The sequence below is a fragment of the Pinus tabuliformis genome, chromosome 3_2 (genome assembly GCF_031772625.1).
Source record: "Pinus tabuliformis cultivar Carrire ecotype Pingquan chromosome 3_2, CPIR1, whole genome shotgun sequence".
Taxonomy (NCBI): domain Eukaryota; kingdom Viridiplantae; phylum Streptophyta; class Pinopsida; order Pinales; family Pinaceae; genus Pinus; species Pinus tabuliformis.
The window spans coordinates 728,978,861-728,993,321 of NC_142302.1; positions in this window are offsets into that span (position 1 = coordinate 728,978,861).

Sequence of the window (14,461 nt, forward strand, 5' to 3'; positions counted from 1 at the left end):
CCCCGTCAGCAAGAAGGCGGGTCATCAGACTTTCGCATAGTCATGAGGGACGGGGCGGGCCTTTTTTGGAGGCGCGGAAGGAGGCAGCATCGAGGGAGTGCCCGGGGTCTCGAACCCTGTATCTGCACCTGCTCTGGTTGCAATGATATTGTGAAGCAAGAGGCTTTAAAGAAGCTTTGATTCAATAGCAGCAGCGCTTGCGCCATGTGTCTCACGCGGTGCAGATTTTGCACATATATATATTTTTGTGTATATATGTCTCAGTTAATGGGCTTTGATAGCATGATTCAATGGGCTGCCCCGGTCAGGAATTAGCGCATTTAAGCCTCTGTATTTTTTCTAGCTGCTGCCGGATCGTCCAGGGTTCGTATCTTGGGGACAGTGAGATTGAATTTCTTCTTAAAGATAGCAGTTTGTCTCTGGGAATCATGTCGGAAGCCGAAGAGGAGAGTTCCAATTCGATGCAGCAGCGGGTGAAGTTCCTTTGCAGCTTCGGCGGCAGCATTTTGCCTCGGCCTTCTGATGGGAAGCTCCGGTACGTTGGGGGCGAAACCCGTATTGTCTGCGTGAATAGGGATATTAGCTTTTCGGAGCTCATTTCGAAGATGGCGGAGTTTTGCGGAGAGGCTTTTATAATGAAGTATGAGCTGCCCGAGGAGGAGGACCTGGACGCTCTGGTCTCTGTTCTCTGCGATGATGATCTTGCTAACATGATGGAAGAATACGATAAGCTTGAGGTGGTGGAAGGATTTACGCGGTTGTGGGTTTTTCCTGTTCTCGGCCGTGGAGGATTACTTTTACTTGGAAAAGTGCTATGGAGGACATCAGTTTGAAATGAGGGTTGGTTAGCATGGTGATGGACGAGCCATAACAGTTGGGTTTGAGTTTCTTTGGTAATATTCTGCCACTGCAACAGTAAAATGTGGTACTTATAAATGTTTTGGAACTATAGGAATTGAGCTTAGCTAACTCAATGGAGTGGTTTTGTTAGAATTAGCTACTCTAACAAATCATGCAGGTAAATCCAAGACAATTAAATCAGAAAGATGATGCAAATGTACTATGTGGTGGGTAACAAGGTTGAATTGCACCAAATATTAATTTTGTGCAACAGTGACACTAAAGGAGCAACAACAATGTTTATGGTGGACAACAAAGTAGATTTTTGTTTGAGTGAGTGTGGCTTGTGGAATAGACTCCCTAGCATGTTATTGTAATAGTCATTGTATGTACCCAGAAACTCCAAAATGTGGAATCAGATGTAAGATTTTTAAGGGCATCTGAAAGTTCGTGGTGATCTTAAAACCACTTTGTAATGGTTTATGGTTAGCCTGAAACCATCTTTTGTCACTGTAAAGTGATGGTTGGTGGTGAGCCAGAAACCATCTATATAGTCTTTGTGACTGAAGTGCCTTTGTGGCCAGCTTGCCTTTGTGGCTGAATCGCCTATGTGGCTTGAGGTGCCTTTGTGGCTGGAATCGTGGATGTCAATGCATTGTTTGACAAGTTGAGCGAATCTTTTGCCTTTGTGGCTGTGTGTACACGAGAGCTTTGTGTTCAATTGAGCAGGTGGACTACAGAACACCTAGCTCGGACTCAGATGATTTTTTCTGAGTAGAAGGGGATTGGCGCGTTTTTCGCGCTGACAGCAGCCCCAGTAAAGCCAACTGGCGCGTCTGTTAGGCCATTAATCGTGCCAATGGGCGCGGGTTTTTCGTTAAGGATCGCGCCAATTCACCTTCAAGGGGATCCTCGGGATCATAGAAGTTGTGTATCTGTCCGAGGGCGACAGATTTTGTTTTTGGAGGTTTTGTACATGCAATTCGCCTGATGGTGGTGGATTTGACTATCATGACAAGTAGTCATTAAGGGGGGGAGTTGGAAATAATTAATTCCTACTTCTCTATGGTTGTAATTTTCTATTTGAGGAGTTTGTTCCTACATAATAGGAATAAGCTAGAACAACTCCTTCATCTTGTTTTGATATTTCCTTAGCTTGTATTGAATTTCATCTCTATTCTCATTTAACTCTGATTTGATTAATCCTTCTTGAGAAATCATATTTTTCTTCATAATATTCTTGAAATAATCTTATAACTAGTAAATCTAAATGATTGGGAAAAACTACTTCCTTACCATAGACTAATTGGAAAGGAGACTTGCTGGTGGTCCTCTTGGGAGACACTCTCTTTGCCCAAATTGCATGGATTAGTTGATTGTCCCAACTCTTTTTATGGCCTTCAAGAGTATTTTTAATGACCTTAACTAAGCTTTTGTTGGAGGACTCTGCTAGCCCATTACCTTGTGGATAGTATGGTGTAGAATGATGTAACATAATTGAATACTTTTGACAGAACTCAATCATTTTAACACTGCTAAAATCTGCTACATTGTTTGTAACAATCTGTTGAGGAAATCCAAATATTGATAAAATATTTTCCTCAAGGAATTTAATTACAACAGTATCAATTGCATTTTTGACAAGTATAGCCTCTACCCATTTGGTAAAATAGTTTGTAGTAGTTAGAATCCATCTATGTTGATTACTTGATTGTGGATGAATCTCCCCTATGAAGTCCAACCCCCATTGTAGAAAAGGTGCCTGAACCAATACTGGAACAAGAGGGAGTGCTGACAGCTTCTGTTTCCCTGCAAATATCTAACATTGGGTTCAAATTCTAACTCTTGCTCGAACCTGTTTAAATAATGTGGGCCAGTAGAAACCTACTTTTAAAATTTTGAGTTGTTGCTATCCAAGCATAATGTCCACCACAAAAACCTGCATGAAACCTATCTATAATTCCCTCTGTTTCATTTTTAGTCAAAAAAAGAAGAAGGGTATTGAGAGGATCCTTCCAGTATAGATTACCATTGATAATACAATATTTAACTTCTTTAAGCTTCAGGGCTTTACACTGCTTCAAGTCAAGTTCAACTAGACATTGAAAATCTATAAGAAACTACAGAATATCAGAATACCAATCAGAGAGTAGATATTTTTGATATATATGAATGAGAATGGATTGATCTGAATAACAAGGTTCTTGTGGATTATCTTCTAAATTTTGAGAAGGTAATTCTAGATTCTCCCCTTCTACATTTAAAGAAGGTTCTCTGGATAATTCTCTTCTGAAATTTGAGAAGGTTCTTGTGGATTCTTCTCAGATGAAAGTTCAGAAATGAAATTTATTCCCAATACTTTGCAATTGGATTCAACTAGCAATTTTTCCAAACCTTGACCTTTCACTAGCTTTGTGGTCTTGATCTCAAGATCAAATTCAAGAATTTTGGCAATCCATCTCCCCCTTCTTCCATCAGTATCAAGTTGGGTCAAAACAATTTTGATAGCATGATTAGGGACATAGGTTGTAATGTGTGAATGCAAAACATAGGTTCTAAAGGCTTTGAGGGCTTGTATTAAAGCATAAGATTGCTTTTCAATAATGTCATATTTAAGCTTGGCATCCCTCATGACTTTACTAAAGAAGGTTATGGGCTGGTCATCACCATTTATATTCTTCTGTAAAAGTACAACTGCTAAGGTTGTCTCTGATGCAAAAGAAAATATGCTAAAAGGGGAAGAGTAATCAGGACTGGCTAATGTAGGGGCTTCAGATATAGCCTTTTTGATCTGATCAAAAGCATATCTGGCAGAAACTGTCCATTTCACTTCATTGTTCTTCTTTAACATATCAGTTATATCTTTTACTATCTCTACATAATTAGGGATAAACCTTCTGAGAAAATTAATTTTCCCAAGGAAGGTTTGTATCTCCTTCTTGTTTCTAGGCAAAGATAAAGTTTGAATAGCTGAAACTCTCTTTGGATCAATGACAACTCCTTCCTTGGAGATAATATGCCCTAGTAATTTCCCTTCCTTTACAAAAAATAAAGACTTCTTTGGATTTATAGATATGTCATTTTTTATGCACCTGTCAAAAACCTTTCTCAAGTGTTTTAAATGACTTTCATCAGAATTAGAGAAAACAGTTAAATCTGTTGACACCTAATCATCAGGATTGGGTGAATATAATTAATGTAAATAAATAATAAGTAATATGAACAATCATCGAGAGATGAAGTGAACAGTCTCTCCCTCATGTATATAATAAAGACCAACCTGAAGGAATAACATACGAATCAATTTGTTTTGAGGAGTTACTACCTGGCCTGACATGGTATCAGAGCCAGCTCCCAAAATTAGTTGTAACTCCCTTCTGCTAGTTTCTCTCCAATGTCTACTATGCTCTCTGTCTACCATGCAGTCTGTCCACTACCTCTCTATGTGTCTTTTGCGCATAATCATCATGGTCCGTTGCCTCTCTGCGTGCCTACTGCATAGTCTATCCACTGTTTTCTTGAAATATCCTTTATACCCTTGCTAGTAACTGCTTTGCCTTCCCTTGCCAGTAACTATTGAACTGTGAGGGAGTGCTACGCACCATACCTGTGTGAAGGAATGCTACCGCAAGAGTGTATTTTTGAAGAGTGAAATGTTGCTTCGTTGATGGTATCAAGTTTACTGCGTGAAACAATCCTGCATTGAGAGAGGGACGACTTTGGTGTATTTGCAAATCCATTGCAATAAGTTATGGTTGTTCTGAAATCCTGTAGAACTGGTCGGAATATCATCTCCATGACCGTGAGAGTAATGCATTTCTCCTGTACCAAGGCTTAATGTCTCTGAGCGTGTGCCATCACCAGAAGCGTCTATGCTCATAGTAGAACTTCCGCAATTAACACTCTCTCATGCAGATCGATCTTTAGAGGCAATGCTGTCCATTGCAGCTCCCTGGACACCTAGAGAATGCACACAGAGACCTCTAGACCAAGAAACCAGACCTGCAATTTTACAATCCAGACTACAATAAGATTCTAGAAGTGCTACCTTTGTGTTTTCCTTTGTGGTCACTGGTATTATATAACGCTGGTATCATTACATTGTATTTACACTGCTGGTATCATTACATTGTATGTACACTAGAAGCGCTACCTTTGTGTTTGCCTTTGTGGTCACTGGTATTATATAACATTGGTATTATATAACGCTAGTATCATTACATTGTATTTACGTTACTGGTAAAATGTTTGTTGTACACTGCCCCACTTGTGTATGCGTTGAAATTTTTTGGCATATAAAATGTGTTGAATGCCATGTTTCAAATATAGTTTTTTAAAAACTAGGTCATGGGTCAAAGCACTGTGGCATAAAGTGTTGAATATGTTGTACAGTCTTGGGTATTGACATTTGTTGTCAAGTTGAATTTGCTATCCAGTCATATTAGAATTATTTTTTTCGCATTAAGAGTAAAAGTTTTGTAGCAGAAGTTTTTGTTACAGTATGCATTCAATCATATCCATTGTGGGAATAGTTCTCACTGGCAAGGAGAACTGTCCAGAGTGGTCCCGGATGATAAAACACACCCTCATTTTCAATGAGTTGTGGAAAGGAGTGTGCATTGGATACGGAGAGAAACAGCCAGAACAACCTACATCAGACAGGGAGCTCGCCATTTGGGAAAACAAGAACAACACAACCTATGCATTAATCTCAACATCTGTAAGTGAAGAGGTGAGTCACCATATTATGCCACTTTCAACTGCTTTCAAAGCCTTACAAAAGCTGAAAGAACTCTATGACTCACATTCTGCACTTGAAGTTGTTCAACTCATGATTAAACTCTTCACTCTTAAACTGCAAAATAATGATCCTCTTGCTCTTGCATATGAAGTAAAGTCTATAATGCATGATATCCAATCCACTAAAATTGATTTGGATATTCCTCTCATCACTTTTCTCAAGGCACTTTATCCTACTTACTCCAATTATCTTGATTCCTTGCAAGCAAATGGAAACCTTAAAGACATTAGCTTTGACTCTCTTGTGAAAAAATTTGCTGAAAGAGAGAAATATTTTGGAAAGAATACAACCCCTAAATCTTCTGAAGAGGTTGTGTGCCTTGCTCATAAAGAAAAGAATCCCGCTCAAGATTCTTCAAGAGGAAGAGGTGGTCGAAGAGGAAGAGTGAGATATTTTAGAGGCAGGGGGGGCAGACACTCTCAAGGAGAAAAGGCACATTTGCACTGCATACGCTGCAAAATAAATGGATCACATGATGCCTCTACATGCAAGTTACCATGGGAAAAAATTGAACAACAAAGCAACCAACAAAAAGGCAAAACTGACGATACAGACAAAGGTAAGCACCTGAATGTACTCACTATGTTGTGGCACAATGTATTATTGGAGTAAATGAAGATTTATTTAATGCTTCACTTGCTTCTTGGAAAAATGATTGGTTGCTTGATTCAGGAGCAACCTGCCACATGACTCATAGAAAATATTTTTTTGACGAATTTACTAACAATGTTGATGGAGCAATATACTTTGCAGACCAATCAAAAATAAAGCCATGAGGGCTTGGCACAATCAAGCTTAAATTGCCTGGTCTTCCAGAGTTTCTTCTGCATCATGTTCTATATCTCCCACAACTCAAGAGAAACTTGTTGTCCTTGGTCCACATCCGCCAGCAAGGTCACTCCATTCATATGTTTGATGGCAAGCTTTAGGTAAGAAAAGCATCTGACCACTCACTTTTCATGAGGGGAATAGAAGAAGAAAGGCTTCTCAAGCTACAAGAAACCTCTGCTCGTGCACAACATTTCTCATACAATTCTCATTATGAAGAAGGTACACTTTCGTCAAGTTTATTATGGCATGCTAGATTTGGACATTTGAACTATGACAACCTGCACTTGTTGAAGAAAAATGGTGTTTCTGGTTTGCCTACAATTCCTGGGAAACTTAAGCAATGTGATGCTTGCATTCTAGGAAACCATAGCAAACAATCTTTTCATGATTCACATTCAAGAGCACATACAAAACTTGAACTCATTCATTTAGATTTATGTCGTCCAATGCTTGTTCCTTCTGCAAATGGAAATAAATATATGATGACATTTATTGATGACTACACCAGAATGTATTGGGTTTATTTATTGAAGAATAAATCTAATGCTTTTCAAACATTCAAGAACTTTCATAAATGGATTGAAAATGACGCACAATCTCATATTGGGTCTATTCACACTGATAATGGAAAATAATACACATCCAATGAATTTGAAAACTATCTTCGCCAACATGGGATCAAACATCAAACAACTGTGCCTTATAATCCCCAACAGAATGGTGTAGCTGAAAGAATGAATAGGAAAATCTTAAATATGGTACGATCCATGCTCTTCTTAAGAAATGTAAAGATAATGTTTTAGGCTGATGTTGTTCTATGTGATGCATATATAAAGAATAGATTTCCATCTAATGCTATTAGAAACAAGACTCCATATGAAATGTGGTATGGACATGTTCCTTCGGTAAAGCATCTCAGGGTCTTTGGTTCTACCTGTTATGCCTTGATACCAAAGGTACATAGAAACAAACTTGGTGCTAGAAGTTGTAAATTTATATTCCTGGGGTATTCAAACACCTCCAAAGAATACCGTCTCTATGATGAAGTCAATAAAATGTTTGTTGTATCTAGAGATGTAATTTTTCTTGAATCATCCAAAACTGACAATGTTGTTGAGTGGCAACTTGATCGCTTAGATAGATTCACAAATGAAAAAATCATTTCAAGAGTTTGATCATCAGATTTCCACATCTTGAAGGGGGGGTTCCTGTACTAGACCAACATGTGGAATCTTCTTCTGAATATTTAACACTCTCCCCTGCATGAAACTCCAACAACGGATGATGCTTTAAGTGATGTGATTGATAGAATTGGGAGAATCAACCTTGATTCAGTCCCAACTCAACCAGCGAAGCAACCTGGACCATATGAGAAAGGTCCCCCAAAGTGGCTGACAAAGTAACTTGAAAGTGTTCATCCTAATGAGGTTGGAAAGACAGGAACCAGAAATTCGAACCGGAAAAATGGAGGTGATGTAGATGACTCTAATTCACCTGTTGATATGGATGTTTCTTATGATTGTGAATTAAACTTGTCTAAAGATTTTAAACCAACTTCCTTCAAATAAGCTGCTTCTCATGATGAATGGAAAGAAGTGATGCAAAAGGAGTATGATGCCCTCATAAAGAATGGCACTTGGAAGCTGGTTGATCCTCCATTAGGAGCCAAACCAATTGGCTGCAAGTGGGTCTACAAGAACAAGTATAAAGTTGATGGCTCACATGACAAGAACAAAGCCAGGCTTGTGGCAAAAGGTTTTGCACAGAAGGAAGGGGTCAATTATGAGGAGACTTTTTCCTCCACAACAAAATGGGCTACAATTCGGACACTCTTTGCCCTAGCAGCTCAGAATGGTTGGAAAGTCCATCAAATGGATGTAAAAAATGCTTTCTTGAATGGTGATCTAAAAGAGAATGTTTTTATGTCCCAGCCTGAAGGATTTGCTATGAAAGGACATGAAAATAAAGTATGCAAACTTGTGAAGTCCTTGTATGGCCTCAAACAAGAATCATGAGCCTGGTATGAAAAACTAACTGAGCATCTTCTGAAACTCAATTCCAAACATTATGATCTTGATGATGCAACTTTATTTGTCAAGAAAGTTGGAAAAACAGTTTTATATCTTGTGGTATATGTAGATGATATTTTGATGACAGGGAACAATGAAAGCTACATTGCATCCATAAAGAACAAACCGGAGAAAATTTTTGAAATGACTGATTTGGGATATGTTCATTACTATCTTGGTATTGAAGTAACCCAACATCCGAAGTCCATATTTCTTTCTCAAAAGAAGTACATTGGAGATTTGTTGAATAGGTTTGGCATGACAGAATGCAATCCTCTTACTATTTCAATGGAACAAAACTTAAAGCTCACATCTATTGAAGGAAAAAAATTTGAGGGTGCAACAAAGTATAGACAGCTTGTAGGAAGTCTCAACTACCTAACTATTACCAGACTAGACATTTCATTTGATGTTGGAATCCTATCCAGGTTTATACAAAAGCCATGTGAGGGACATTGGTATGCTGCAAAAAGAGTTCTAAGGTACTTGAAGGGAACTCAAGACTTTGGAATCAAGTATACACAGGTGGACGACTTCAGCTTGATTGGATAATCTGATTCAGACTTCGATGGAGACAAAGAAACCTGGGTATCTACTTCAGGATATGCTATGAGTCTTGGATCAGGAGCTGTCTCCTGGAGATCACGCAAACAATAAGTTCCAACAGATTCCACAATAGAAGCAGAATACATGGCAGTAGCGGAAGAAAAAGAAGAAATTGTGTGGCTTAGGAAAATTCTTGAAGATTTGCAGGTAAAACAAGTACAATCAACTCCACTCATGATTGACAATACCTCTGCAATAAAGTTAGCCAAGAACCAAAAGTTCCATGATCGAATGAAGCACATCAATACTAAATATCATCTGATTCGACATCATGTTGAGGACAAAACAATCCATCTCCGTCATTGTTCCACTAATGAGAAAATTACAGACATCTTCACCAAAGCGCTTGGAAGAGAAAAGCCTGAATGATTCAGAATGATGCTTGGACTCGCCAACATCCCTTCAGATTAATGGGGGGGAATGTTGACACCTAATCATTAGGATTTGGTGAATATAATTAATGTAAATAAATAATAAGTAATATGAACAGTCATCGGGAGATGAAGTGAACAATCTCCCACTCATGTATATAATAAAGACCAACCTGAAGGAATAATATACGAATCAATTTGTTTTGAGGAGTTATTGCCTGGCCTGACAAAATCATCTAGATAAATGACAGTGAATTCAAATGTCTTACCAAAAAATTCTAGATCCATGGCTCTCTGGAAAGTGGCTTCAGTGCTTGTTAGTCCAAATGGCATCCTGGCATACATGAATGTACCCCAGGGAGTAGTAAAAGCAGTTTTGTATTGGTTAGCTTGACTCACCATAAACTGGGTGTAACCAGAAAATCCATCTAGCATACAAATCCTATTTTCACCTGAAACTTTCTAAAGTAGATGATCCATTTTGGGAAATGGGTAGTTATCCTTTAAAGATGATTTGTTCAAATTTTAGAAGTCTACACATAATGTAATTTCACCATTCTTCTTCCTAGCAGGAACTAGGTTAGCCACCCAGTCAGAATACCTCAAAGGTACTATGATATGAGCATCAAGAAACATTTTAAGTTATTTCTCAATGGTTGGAAGAAGTATTGGATTAATTATTATTAATTTTTGTTGGAAGGGTTTTGCTTCTCATTTTAAAGGAATCTTACGCTCAATAAAAGATGTATCATAAGTTTTTAATTCATTATAAGACTAGGCAAAAACATCTTTGTAATTTTAAAGAAGGTTCAAGTATTTCTTTTTAACATCCAAAGGCAAAGATGATGATATTTTAACATTTTGAACTTTATCTAAAGTCCCAATATTGCGCTCTTCAATTTCTTCTTTAGTTGAATCAGACAAGGGGTTTTTGGAGACATCGTTATGATCAAATAGCTTTTCCAATGGAACTAATCCTTTGGGAATAAAATTATTAGATAAATGAATGATATCATGATTAATAATTTTAGGACTAAATGAAGTTTTTGGGCTCTATTGATTTGATTCTTGGACATCTTTTTGATATTCTTCAATTTGCATATTTGAGAATTCATTAATGAATTGACGAAAATATTTTAACTTCTCATCATCCTCAAAAATCTGCCAATGTTTAAGGTTATTAGGAATTGATGGTTTGTACTTGACTTGAATCTAATATTCCAATAATACTGGCTCATGGATTTTGAAAGAGCTTGTTGAAACAACAAGTGAATCAACATGCATATTCTCATCCCTGGGTATAAAAATTATGTTAAATCCTTGAAATAAAATTTCAATTGTATCCCAAACTTCATTTCTATAAGATCTAAGTCTTGGGTACTTTGTTTGATAGAGGTTTCTAACTTATTTGACTATTATTTTAGAATTGGAAAAGACACTCAAGTTTTGAGCTTTTAGACTCTTAGCTAGTTCAAGACCAAGAAGAGAAGCTTCATACTCAGCCACATTATTGGTGACTTCAAATTCAAGTTTACATGACTGAGTAATGTTTTCTTTATTTAGTGAGATTAACATTATCCCTACTCCTGGTCCTTCATTTGAGCTAGAGCCATCAAAATAAAGTTTCCAAATATACAATTTTACCATTTTAGGTTTGGAAACTGTATTTTCTATGGCAAGTTGAGTGTTTGATGAATTTTACAATGAAAATTGAAAGCAACCAAAATCCTGATCTACTGCATAGATGGGGTGATTTTTTTCTTGATCAGACCTGCAAACAGTATGGAGGAATCTAACTTCCCTATATAACCTTAAATGTTCACCTCCATAGACTGGAATAGTAGAAAAAGACATGTCCATATGAAGTGATCCTCCAAGTTTAGCACAACATGATCTAGATAGAAGCATGCCAAACTTGGCAGGAATATTAGTGACAACTATGTCTAAGACTATACTCTTAACAAGTATTTGGGCTAAGGTCACAACTAGGTCTTTGATTAGTCCTAGGCATGGTACTTTCTTTGAATCAAAGGTGTAGAGATCATGATAGGAACAAGTAACTTGTAACTGGAGCTGGTCCATAATTACCTTTGGCATAAGGTTATGAGAAGCTCCAAATTCCAACATGCAGTTATACAAGAGAAAATCATGGACCTTTAAAGTTACATAAAAGGGTGTAATAATATCCTCAATCATATCAGAACTAGGGCCAAAAACCACTGAGGGTTTTTCATCTTGTAGACTAATGATATCTCCCTCAACATCTACACTAGAGGATTGTATCCATTTAGACACTTGATTTTTATAACCAGGGTTTTTGGAAAGTTTAGCTAAAGGGATAGGAATCTTGACTCTTTCCAATTCTTTCTCAATATTAAAAGTTGTCAAAATGGTTTTATCAGATGAAAAGGTTTCAGTAGATGAATCTGTAGTTTGAGGTGTTGGAGTTTGTGTTTGAATAGATTTTATTGCAGGTTCAATTATAGTTGTAGATTTTGGAGGTCTACCTGGGCCTGATCTAGGTCTTAGATCATATCTCTTATTTAATTCTACAATAAAAAATTCAGAAAATGCTTGATATTTGGAAAGTTAAGTATCTCCCTTCTCTTGTTCAAAAGACTGCGAGGAAGATGTATGTACTATTTCCATTTGCACTATTAAAGAATCAACATTATTGATATCTTCAGTAATTAAAGGACCTGCATCCTGAAACTGTTGATCATCAATCAACAATGGTGGTTGGATGTTTTCATTGAAACCCAGTTTCTGAAGGATCTACATTTGAGGAGCTCTTCAAAATTGAGTTTCAGCTTGAGGCTAACAAAAATTTTCTAAGTAGATATAGGTTTTGATTCAATTTTAGAAATCCTATTGGAAATGTTTCTAAGTAAAGATGTGAGTTCATCAATTTTCTGATCTTCGAGTTTAGATTTGGAAGAAGATGAGTCATCAATCCTAGCTTTTAACTTTCTTTCTTCTTTCTCTGCTTTAGCCTTAAGTTTGCTAGAAGCAGACCTATTAGCTTCAACCTTTATAGAATTTGTATGCATATCTTCTAATGTATTAGATACTCTTTCTCTTAACATGACTACAAAGTCATCTTCAAATTCTTTGGAAAATCTAACTTATGCAGCTGCTACTAGTGGCTTACAGTTAGTAGGCATTTTATGATAGAGTTTATTAAATCTCTTGATAAATTCAGCCACTGGTTCACTAGGGTTTCTCTTCAATTCTTCAAATTCATTAAGAAAGTAGACATGATCCTTCTTTACCCCCCATTGATTCTTAAAGATAGTTATGAGCTCATTCCATGTTCTAATAGAGTTAGGTCTAAGTTGTCTAAACCAGATCCTAACATTCAATTCTAATGATTGCACAAATAATCTCATATAAGCATTTTCATGTTCTATGTTCATATTAGCTCCAAAATCTAAAAAAGCATCTACATGATCTTCTGCTGAAGGACCAATTTCACCATTGAATCTTGGTAAATGCTTTAGATATCCATGAGGAAAATTTGCGAAGTTTTGAGGAAGGCCTAAAATAGCATATCTTGCTTGCACAATGGGTTGAAAAGCCATAGTGGAAGGTGGATTTTGGGGTGATTGAGTAAAACATGAAGAGGAAGAGGAAGAAGATTAAGGTGAAGAAGAATTGATAGGGGTATTAGTGTGTGGAGGAGAGAAAGAAAGAGGAGACCTCCTTGAATATTTCAAAGGGGTTTTAACAACCAACTTATGAACTCCTGATGGAAAGTATTCCTTATTATCAAACAAAGGATTTGAATAGACAGAGAATGTCTCTTCAAGATTAGTAGAAGTTGATGGAATAGAATAAGGAGTTGGAGATATGAAATCTGTAGGTTTGGATTCAGGTAAATGTAAACCAAATTCTTCCTTAGATGAAGGTGATTTTATATGAATGGATGTCACTTGATATGGCTCAAGTGATTGGATTAGAAAGGATGATGGAAGATCTACTCCTTTTGAATGGAGTTCAGAAACCGTATGAGGTACTTCAGTCCAATCAGTATTAGATGGAACAAATGAAAAAGGATCTACAAATGATATATCTTCAGAGTGAAATGCTGAAGAAGAAGAAGAAGTTTGAAGTCTTCTCCTTAAAGAGGCTCCCCTAACAAGTCTCTCTGGATCTGGTAGAGGGTTAACAATCTCAGAATCAAAGTGTGATATAGTATGCTTAAAAGGAGCCATCTTGAAAAAGTGGAATTACCAGGTGAAAGTTTTTGACCTATATCTAATCCTTTATTCACCTTAAAGGAAAAGAGAAAATAGTTGTTCCCAGGGAAAATAAATCTTTCAATCCTTCGCTCCCCAACAATGATACTAATCTGATGTTGTTCTTTGAGATAACTCTAGGTTAATTAGTTATGCCAAAGCATCTATAATGTTTTGTTGTTTTGAATGGTTGGATGACTAGTGAACAATTTATAAACATGTGCTTCAAACTTAGATAGATTTCCAAGTAAAATAAAAGGTTTTTCTTTAACTGCACATAGTTAATTTGATTTTAATGGGGTGGAAAAGTAGAGCATGAAGAAGTATAATTCATTTAATATTCAAATTGAATACTTAACAAACTATAAGAAGAAATTAAGAAAACAGTGTTTTCTTAATCAACAAAATATAATTAAACTGTTACAAAAATCTGATGTAATTTATATTTAAAGAGGAACTTACAATAACAAACAATTTTGTAAATTATTCTCTTATTTATAATCACAACTTCACAGAGGATTCAAAATGAGACTGAAACTCAGTTAAATTTTGAATCAGATAACTGTAAAAGACTTAATTTATATGAAGAAAACATAATGAATGAATAACATGAAATAGGACCCACTGAGAAATAAACCATATGAGATAAATATAGAATTCTTTATTATTCCAAAAAATGCTCCAACGTAGTACAAATTTGCTTGA